The 10,342-nt window shown below is 37.6% G+C and overlaps 1 protein-coding gene across 1 annotated transcript in view; it reads left to right on the top strand.

The window, feature by feature from the left end:
- Positions 1-10,342, top strand: part of CSRNP3 (cysteine and serine rich nuclear protein 3) — a 91,293-nt gene that overhangs the window by 948 nt on the left and 80,003 nt on the right. The gene's annotated exons all lie outside the window — the stretch shown is intronic.

The raw sequence follows: 10,342 nt of genomic DNA, 5'->3' as shown, positions 1-10,342 counted from the left end.
CCACAAAGAAATAAAAAGGCTACATGCTTTTCCTTTGATTACTTTTTGCCATCCAGTAATATAATCCCTTCCTGTCAGGCAAGGTATTATGAGGTAAATTCTTTAGGAAAATTCTCAAAGCAGTTCAATCTACATACTAAAGGACACTGATTACCAAAACCAAACTCTTTGCCATTGAATCAATTCTGACTCAAAGCAACCCTATAGGACAGAGTAGGAGCCCCATGGAGTTTCCAAAAGCTGTAATCTTTACCACACAGACTGGCACATCTTTTTCCTGGAGAGGCTGGTGTGTTTGGTTGGTTTAATTTCACAAAGAATTTTTTATTTTGATAATTTGGCAACCTAGAAAACCACAAGAATCAACCACATTTTTAAGAGATGATGAGGAGCATGATAAAACTTTGAACATGAAATAAATATATTAAATTCAGCAGCATTTTATAAATAAGTAAAACTATAAAATATAATGAAAGAGTAATTATTAATATAGGAGAAATATTCATAAAATATTCACAAAGTTAATGTGTAATATAGATGATCCTCAAATACATTTTCATGTACTATGATAATATGAAATGAGCCTCTGCTTTTGATGAAAAAAAGTTATATGTTTACTTATATGCTCTTAACACTAATAGTTATAATAATAACATCATTATCTGTCAGGATTTTATGACACTCAAACAATAAATAAGATAATATACACATATAGTGAAAGCAATATAATTTAAAATTTTTGATACTGTGCTAGATATAGAAATATATAGAAAACCTCTGCATATTTAATATGGAAATTTAATATGTGAGAAAATCAGCTTCATAGAACAATAAAAAAGAGAAGGATTACTTAATATGTGGTTTTGGCATATCTTATTCAAAATTCAAAAGAGGAGTATACCAATTCCTCACTTACCAACATGGTTAAGTGTCAAAGACTAGATCATTATGTGAAAATCAGCATCATGTGAAAATGGAGGATGACCACATTAGATCACAACACGGAGCATGACTACATCATTACGTAACTATGAGATTACATCATAGCATAATTGCCAAATTACATCATGACATAACTGCCAAACCACTGAGAATCATGGCCCTGTCAAGTTGACACATAACCATAACCATCACAGCCAGTGTTACTCTCATTTCCCCCCTCAGCATTTGTTACTACCAGACAGGCATTGTTAATGGGCAAAATAGTCGGAAGAGTAGCTTTTTCACTGTTGCTATGAATGCAAAATGTCAGATAATGAGATAATTGATGAGTGAGGACTTGGTGTAATTTAAATCCACATCTCATACCATATGCCCAAATATGTTCCAGATTGATTAAGTAGATTTTTTTAAGTCAAATCATGGAGAAGTTGCACATTTACAAGACATTTGGTGAGATCATTAGCTGAGCTTTGAAGCAATTAAAAAAAAATGCCACATAGGAAAGTACTGAACAGATTTAATTATGTCAAAATTTTAAAATTATCTCTTACAAGAAAAAAAAGAAAAACCCAAATAAAGGAAAAAATTTATATTTGGGGAAAAAAATTGTGGTTATATGGTATAAGTTTATTTCCTAGTAAGACTGTGAAAAACACATGTTCATTTTTAAGATAAACACTAAAATTTTCCCTGAAGACAATTAGCATAACAAATAAGACCAGCAAATATTTACAGTAACAAATTTCAGAATAAAACAATACTAGTGAGATACCATATCATTCCTGTGCAGTTAGTGGTTCCCCTGCCAATGAAACCCACCAGCCACTCCATGGAAGAAAGATGAGGTAGTCTGCTTGCATAAATTCTTACATCCTTGGAAACCCAATGGGGGTCACTATGAGTTGGAATCGACTTGATGGCAGTGAAGTACTAATGAAGGTCACAGTACAAATCTTAGGAACTTATGTTGCTATTGACAGTGCAATTTAGAAAATATGTTGGCAGTGTGTAAAAGAGCCATAAAAACATTCATATCTAAAATGCTATATTTCAGAGAATTTACCTGAAAGGGGAAACGTCAAAAACATGGGAAAAACTACATAACTGAAATTGTTGGTGGCTAATGCTAGTACAAAACAATGGAGGAGAGGGAGTTACTTATGCCAAGAGTGGGAAAAAGTATTCACCAAGTTATGGTAATTCATACAATGAATTTATTGTAATGATAGTTGTGAAGATTTTACAGCAATATATGAAAACCCATGAGATAATGTAAGAAAAGAACAACACAAATTTTACCTAAGCTCTTAGGCAAAGTCTATGTATGTTTAAGGGTAAAGTGTGCCTGGGTTTCCTGAAAAAAATGAATATGATTTGATTTGTTGAAGTAATAGAATGATGGATGAATTTTTATGTGTATTAATTTTTATTTCTGTTAATATTATGTCTCTGCAACAAATAAGCTTTAAATTTAATCAGCTAAAAATTGGTAACAGTAGTTCAGATTGTGTTCATGAATGTGAAACAGCAGCTTGAAATTGCATGATCAGCTTAATTATATAATACTTCAGCCAACTAACAAGGACTTTTTTTTATAAGTTATGTCCAACATAGATTATTTTTCCCATTGAATAAAATATATATCTTTTATGCTATCCAAGAAGTTACTGAAATGTTTCAGTTCTTCATTTAATGTCAGTGGTAGATGGCAATGATTAGTTTAATAAATTGTTCATTTTACTTTGTATTAAATGAAACTTGGCAGATATCTTTGATGATTTTTTAAAGATAATTTAATAAGTGTTTTCATAAAAAAATTCCCTTTTCATTTGTTAGCTTCCCTTGTTTACCATACTCATATTGTGGAGAGAGATAAATTGGGAGAACTTCGGAGCTCTGGTGGCATAGTGCCTAAGGCACCTGACTGCTAACCAGAAGGCTGGCGGTTCAAACCCACCAGCCACTCCTCGGAAGAAAGATTGGACAATCTACTTCCATAGTGATACCACCTCTGAAACCCAAGGAGGGCTCGCTGTGAGTCGGATCCGACTTGATGGCACTGAGTTAGTAGCAAAGAATGAAACAACAAAAATTACATTAAACTGTTAGTTGTATAAAAAATTTAAGCATTTTAACCAGTGTAAGAGGGACAGTTAGGAGGGTGTCTTGTTCTAGAAATGTATTTCAAATAATTTGCTAGTCTGAAATTTTATATGCAAAATTTGAGAAAATGTTTTATTTACTACTGCATCTAGCTGAAGGTATTTACTTATTTGCAGTATTCCAATGCATGTTATTTCATGCAATCTATGGTCATAAACTTTTAGAAATGTTATTATTGATAAATTATATTTTTAACCTATTTTTCTGCTTTCAAAAATAAAACTGATTATATTAAAATAGAGGGGTTTTTTTTAAGACTCAAATATGTATAGCATTAGAAACCCGTATTTTCTTTCACATTGAGAGCCTTTAAAATACTGTTGCCCTTATTTAAATTTCATTTGTCACAGGCTTGTCTTTAAAGTAAAATATGCCAGTTATTCAGTGCTTTATAAGCACTGATGAATTGTGTAACATAACATTTTCTTATCATTGCAAATGTGAAAATTGATAAGATTGGTTCATGCCAACAGCTATGGAAGCAGAAAATCCCGTGCTATTCTAAGTTCTCTATGAAATATTCAATTTGTAGCACATCTCCTAATGATAATAAAAGCTTAAAAATATAAATCAGTAAAGGCATTAAACCTTGTTCCTTGGACTTTTGCATTTTGCTAGGCAACTAGCATACTTACCAGTGATCATCCAAGGTCATACCTGGTACTTCTCTTAAGATGGATACAGCTGGATTCTGTATTGCTGTGGAACACATTGTTTCATCAAATCCCTATGGCTCTGTACTATAGCCAATCAGCCTGTACTTGAACATTGTCAAAAGGAGTGCTACAGATTAACTAGAGAGGAATGGATTTTCTTTCTGCCCTCTCAAGATTTTTAGTAATTCACAAGAGTAGTGAGAAGCTGTGTGATGAAACATCCTCCCAAAAGGAACATAGTACTTTCTGAAACAAAGTGTTTATACAATAAATGCACAGTATTTAGAAAGCCAAAATATCAAGAGTTAAAGGATAGATACTCTAAATTGTATATGAAAGCAGATAACAGACATCTTACATAAATGCAGGGTTTTACAAAACACTTTAACATTCTTGTGTTTGATTTGACAGAAAAATGTTGTGTGATTAGGAGCCATTATTATTATTTTATAAATGTAGAAATTAATGTTCTAAGATGTATGCATACATTATTTAAGAGCTGGAATTACAACCTATCTTTCTCCTTTCCTTCCTCCTTCCTTCCTTCTTTCTGCTATGAACTGAATTGTGTCCCCTCCAAAATATGTATCAGCTTGGCTGGGCCATGATTCTCCTAGGCAATTATGTAATGATGTGATGTGATGTGAGAGGAATAAGGTGGGAGAGAACATCTCAATCAGATCATAGCTCTGATCTGAAGGGTGGAATGTTATGGGTTGAATTTGACACCCCCCCAAAAAAAAAAAAAACTGTGTGTCAACTTGACTGGGCCATGATTTTCAGTATTGTGTAATGATCCTCTGTTTTGTGAACTGATGTAATTATCCTATGTAAATCCTCACCTGTGATGTTAATGAGGCAGGATTAGAGGCAGGTCTGTTAAGGAGGCAGGACACAGTCTCTAGAATTAGGTTGTAACTTCAGTCAGTGTCTTTTGAGATATAAAAGGGATTAAGCAAGTGAGCAGAGATCAGAGAGACCTAGTACAACCAAGAAAGAAGAGCAGGACCAGAGACCATCCTTTGGACCCAGGGTCCCTGTGCTGGGAAACTCCTTGACACAGGAGAAGAATGATGCCAAGACACATGGAGATCTCTAAGGAATGCCAGTCCTACAGATGCTGAAAGAAAAAAAAAAAAAAAAGACTTCCTCCTAAACTGTGAGCCAACAGAGAGAGAGAAAAAACCTCCCCCTAAAGCCCTGAAATTGGACTTCTAGCCTCCTAAACTGTGAGAGAATAAATTTCTGTTTGTTAAAGCCACCCACTTGTGGAATTTCTGTCATAACAGCACTAGATAACTAAGATACTCTCCATTTCTCCATACTTCTCCCTTCCTTTCTTCGTTACCTCTCTTTTCTCTCCGAATACACAGTGCATAAATATACTGCCATATGCAACTAAGTCAAGAGTCTTACTCTGATGTCGTTTCCTTCTCACTGACACCACATTTCATAATAAGATTGGAGATAAAAATCAACAGAAAACAAATTTTGACTTGGAACTTTACTGGATGTGACCGAACCAAGTCAGCTCTGTTAACTAAGCTGTTTCAATGCATTGAAAATTTAGATTCCGTTTTGACAAATAATGTGTTTCTTATGTTATAGGCTCAGTGCTAGATGCTTTCAGACATGCAAAGTGAGAGACTCCAAGATTAACTTTAACTTGGAGATACAGTGATTGATCATGTCTACCCAGTATTGTGGTTTTAGTTTGAGACCTTACTATAACAAAGACAAAAGTAGAAACCTATCCCTGAATAAATTATTTTCCAGACAAAGAAGGAGTGAGCACAGGGATTTTAGGGAAAGTCTTTGATTGATCAGGAAGAACCCCACATGACTGTAGAAAGCTTTTTCTTACTCTGTGATTATATGATTCTAAAGGATCCAAAATAACATTGTAAGTTAGAGCTGAGACCAAGTAGGAAAAGACAAGCAGATTGGACAAGACAACTCTGAAATGCTTCTGTTAAATCAAAAGTTTCCTTTATTCTCTGCATCTTCCTGTATTGGGGAAGAACCACTTAGCCTGGGATTATGGGGACAGAACTGAAGCCAGCTGCATATCTGTCTATACTAGGTCAGTGTCTATACCTGAACACCAAGCATTGTTGTTGTTGTTGTTATGTGCCGTCGAGTCGGCCCTGACTCATAGCGACCCCTCCTTGGGTTTCCGAGGCAGTATCACTACGGAAGTAGGATTGCCCAACCTTCCTTCCGAGGAGTTGCTGGTGGGTTTGAACCACCAGCCTTCTGGTTAGCAGTCAAGTGCTTTAGCCACTATGCTACCAGAGCACCAAGCATAGGCCAGTTGAATCCTTATGTGTTTAGTGTGTTGGAGATAAGAACATTAAGAAGTTGGAATAATCATGAGTGAAGGAAGATGGATATGAACTAGTGGTACTTTAAGAAAATAATCACTTGAGCATGCTGTGAGACCTGTTGAATGGAATTGTTATCAGATCATTTCATTTGAGAGATCAAGGACTCTAGTAATTATGAATCAGAGATAGTTATCCATTGCTGTCTCCTCTGACTTTATTTATTTAGACCATCCCTCGGCTGAAATGCTCTCTGATCTGCCTCCCAATCTCTATTGAAGTTCTTTACCTGTTATATGGTTCATATAAAATATGTCTTTCTTCATGAAAATTTACCTGAATCTTTCATTCTACTCATCTTCTTTGCCATCTCCTTAAAATCTCCTGGTATTCCGTCAAGATTCAAAAACTCTGGCAGTGGTCTCCCTTCTTTCCATCCCAGTATCTTCCACCAGTCACTCCTTGAAAGGAAGATTGGGCAATCTACTTCTGTAGAGATACCACCTCAGAAACCCAAGGACAGGTCACTATGAGTTGAATCGACTTGACAGCAGGGAGTTTGTTTTTTTGTGTTCTAGTTTATCTTCCACCTAACTGAATGTTAGTAGCCATGTGATGACCCTTGGACTCATCAGCCTCCTGTTTCTATTCCATTAATTTTCTTTACTACCTCTTTACCATGTAGTGTCTTATGTTCATGGCCCCATCTAGAACGTTTTTACTAAGTAGAATAGCTTTGCCTCTGAAAAAACAAATTCCAGTACAGGCAGTCATCAGGTTACGAACATTTGACTTATGGACAATTCATACTTGCCTCTTAATGATATGTAAATTTGCCCTCAGTTTGAAACAATTGAACCAACAACTACTTGAAATGAATTCATCACAATCACCTTCACTTGCTGGACAGGCAAGTTTTAAATCATTGGAAAGCCTTGAAGCCTTTTCTTGCACTAAAGTAAGACTAAATAAGAACCATATGCACCTGTTGTAACATACCTACAAATTAGACTTAAAGACACTCTTAGGAATGGATCACATTCATAACCTGGGAACCACCTGTATTCTAAAATCAGACCACAACACTTTTTCTTTCTTCTTCCTTCCACACTCCCTATGCACTTTCTTTTTAACCTTTTCCTCTTCTTTTCCCTCAATATAGCACCTACTGCTTCTCTTATATATCTTTCTATTCTTATATATCCTTTATATATCTTTCTATCATTTGCTTCATTATTCGGTCTCCCCCCCACCCTCTCCCCCCGTAGGCCAGGATTCTTAATCACTTTGCTCCGTATCCTTCAGGCCATATCCTATTTTCATCCTAATCATCTGAGAACTTTTAAGAAGTTTTGAAGCTAGTGACAAAACTGTTTTTCTACTCAGCTGTTCATTACTGCCACACAGCCATCCTACAAGTTGCCTGAAGTCGATTTTCAATCCCGTCTCAAAGAATTTAGTTTGCATCAGGCTTCTCAAATTACTTTCCCACCCCTTCGTGTTCACAGTGGATCTCCTTACCTTCTCTTCATCTTGCTCCCAGCCTTCATATTTTCCATTTACATGTCCTTACTTTAATAAGCAGGGCACTCAAAATGAGTTTGAAGAAATGACTTTACGCTCATTAAAGGTAGAAACTAAGCTTTGTCTCACACCTATTTAACACTTAATAAATATTTGTATAAATGAATGGATGAATGGACACTTATTAAGGCATTTACTACTTGCCGTGCACTGCCTTGGTGTTAGGAGCTGGCAATCTAAAATAAATGAGACATGATCCATTTTCTGTAGAAACTCATGTTAGTACTTTTCCAACATTAACTGTATTCTAGTTTACATTGTAGTTACTTATGTATACACATGATCTTTTCTGGAGATTTATAGGGCTTACCATATTTTTAAGGAGCTCTGGTAGTGTAGTGCTTAAGGAACTTGACTGCTAACCAGAAAGCTCGCGGTTCAAACCCACCAGCCACTCCTCGGAAGGAAGATTGGGCAATCTACCTCTGTAGTGATACTGCCTTGGAAATCCAAGGAGGTGTCGCTATGAGTTAAGTCCGACTCGACGGCACATAACAACAACAACAACCATATTTTTGCACGAATAATGTGCATGTTATACATTTTTGCATTCTGTGCAGGCCCCTGCTTGTTGTTTTCATAAGTATGCTATGTTGTTGTTGTTGTTATGTGCCGTCGAGTCGGCCCCGACTCATAGCGACCTCTCCTTGGGTTTCCGAGGCAGTATCACTACGGAAGTAGGATTGCCCAGCCTTCCTTCCGAGGAGTGCCTGGTGGGTTTTAACCGCCAGCCGTCTGGTTAGCAGGCAAGTGACTTAGCCACTATGCTACCAGAGCTCCTAAGTATGCTATATCAATATTTTTTACATGTCGCAGCCTTCACTTTCAACTTTTTTTTCTGGCCAGTGGATTTAATGTTAAGTCTTCTTCTTGGTGCATGTTGATGTGGAGGTTCGGTTCCCAGCAGGAGACCCTCAATAGCCTACCCTTGAGTTTCTACAACAGCCTCTCTCCCAGCATGATTCCTTTCCTGCTCTGCAAACCTCTTTGTCCAAAGCAGGAAGAAATCACTTTTTCCACCCCAGAAACAGCTCTTGCCCCAGTAGCTGGTCTCAGCCCGGGAGGTGTGGGGATCTGCATACTTCAGGCTAGAGAGGCCACTCAGGTAGGCAAAGCCAGCATGCCATAGCTGTGCACATTCTGTCCCACCATCCAGCTGGCCTGCCACCAAGCTCAGACCAATAGATGCTGCAGAGTGGGCATGAGAGCTATGGGCACAGAGGGGTCACATGCTCCTTGCTTGGATGAGACAGATCTGACTGGCTGCCTAGGAGTCCCTGGGGCCAGAGCAGTGCATGCTTGTACTTGCACCATCCTGTTGCATGGCTTCAGGCTGTGCTTGGTCTGTGGTAGCCCCATACATAGTCCTTCCCCTGACCCTCTGCCCATCTCTAGCACGGCATACTTGGGCATGGATTACCTGCAAGGAATTCCATTGCTCTCAGGCCCAGCTGTGAACAGCCCCAGAACTAATGTTGTTGTTGTTGTTAGGTGCCATTGAGTTGGCTCCGACTCATGGTGACCCTCTGTAAATAGAACAAAACACTGCCCAGTCCTGGGCCAGTCTCACAATGCTTGCTATATCTGAGCCCATTGCAGCCACTGTGTCAATCCATCTCATAGAGGGCCTTCCCCTTTTTCGATGACCCTCCACTTTACAAAGCATGATGTCCTTCTCTAGGGGTCATGACCAATGTAGGTGAGACAAAGTCTGGCCATTCTCACCTCCAGGGAGCATTCTGGCTGCACTTCCTCCAGGACAGATTTCCTAGTTCTTCTGGAAGTCCATAGTACTTTCAATACTCTTCGCCAATGGCACAACTCAGAAGCATCAACTCTTCTTTGGTCTTCCTTATTCATTGTCCAGCTTTCACACGAATATGAGGTGACTGAAAATACAGTGACTTGGGTTAGGTGCACCTTAGTCTTCAAAGAGAGGTGTTTGCTCTTCAGCACTTTAAAGAGGTCTTTTGCAGCAGATTTACAAAATACACAGAACAAATACAGTTTCAGTTGTTCATTTTCCAATTACTGAGGGACTACAAAACTTGATCCATGACTTCTTGACCATGGCTTATACCATTGTTATACAAATATGATCAAATTTACATTCATGAATTACTGAATGAAGGTGAATGAGGCCGAAACTCCCTTCTGGAAATGTCATAGGACATGCGCGGTGTATACATGGGGACACTGTACCAGAACATTTTTACGTAATTTTGTAATTTCTGTGCAGTATATGTGTGTGCATGTTACCTACGTCAGTGTGCTAGTTGTAGAAAAGTATGCTAAGTGTATTCAGAGGCTTATATTGGTGCCTAGTTCAAATGCTGTTAAATACCTGATAAATAACAATTAGTTTTCTAAAGAGTTGTCTTTTTTTTTTCCTTAGTACAACTGTACGTTATAGAGTTTTAACAAAGGGGTTTTTACTTTAATACTTCATAATGACATGTGCGTTAGTGGAAATAAATACCAATTTATAAGCTAATTCTGTAATATGTGATTTTGATGGTTGTCATAGTGATATATCAGGATCCTGATTTATTGATTATTGTATCTGAATCCAAGGAGATCTGGTGGTGTAGTGGATAAGACATTTGACTGTTAACTAGAAGGTCAGCAGTTCAAACCTATTAGTTGCTCTGTGGGAGCAAGAAGAGGCAATCT

Source organism: Orycteropus afer, unplaced genomic scaffold, assembly GCF_000298275.1.
Source record: "Orycteropus afer afer isolate SDZICR_OR568_19922 unplaced genomic scaffold, OryAfe1.0 scaffold00001, whole genome shotgun sequence".
In the NCBI taxonomy this organism is placed as follows: Eukaryota; Metazoa; Chordata; class Mammalia; order Tubulidentata; family Orycteropodidae; genus Orycteropus; species Orycteropus afer.
Note: the sequence above shows the minus strand (reverse complement) of the source record. Positions and strands in the feature narration are given on the sequence as shown.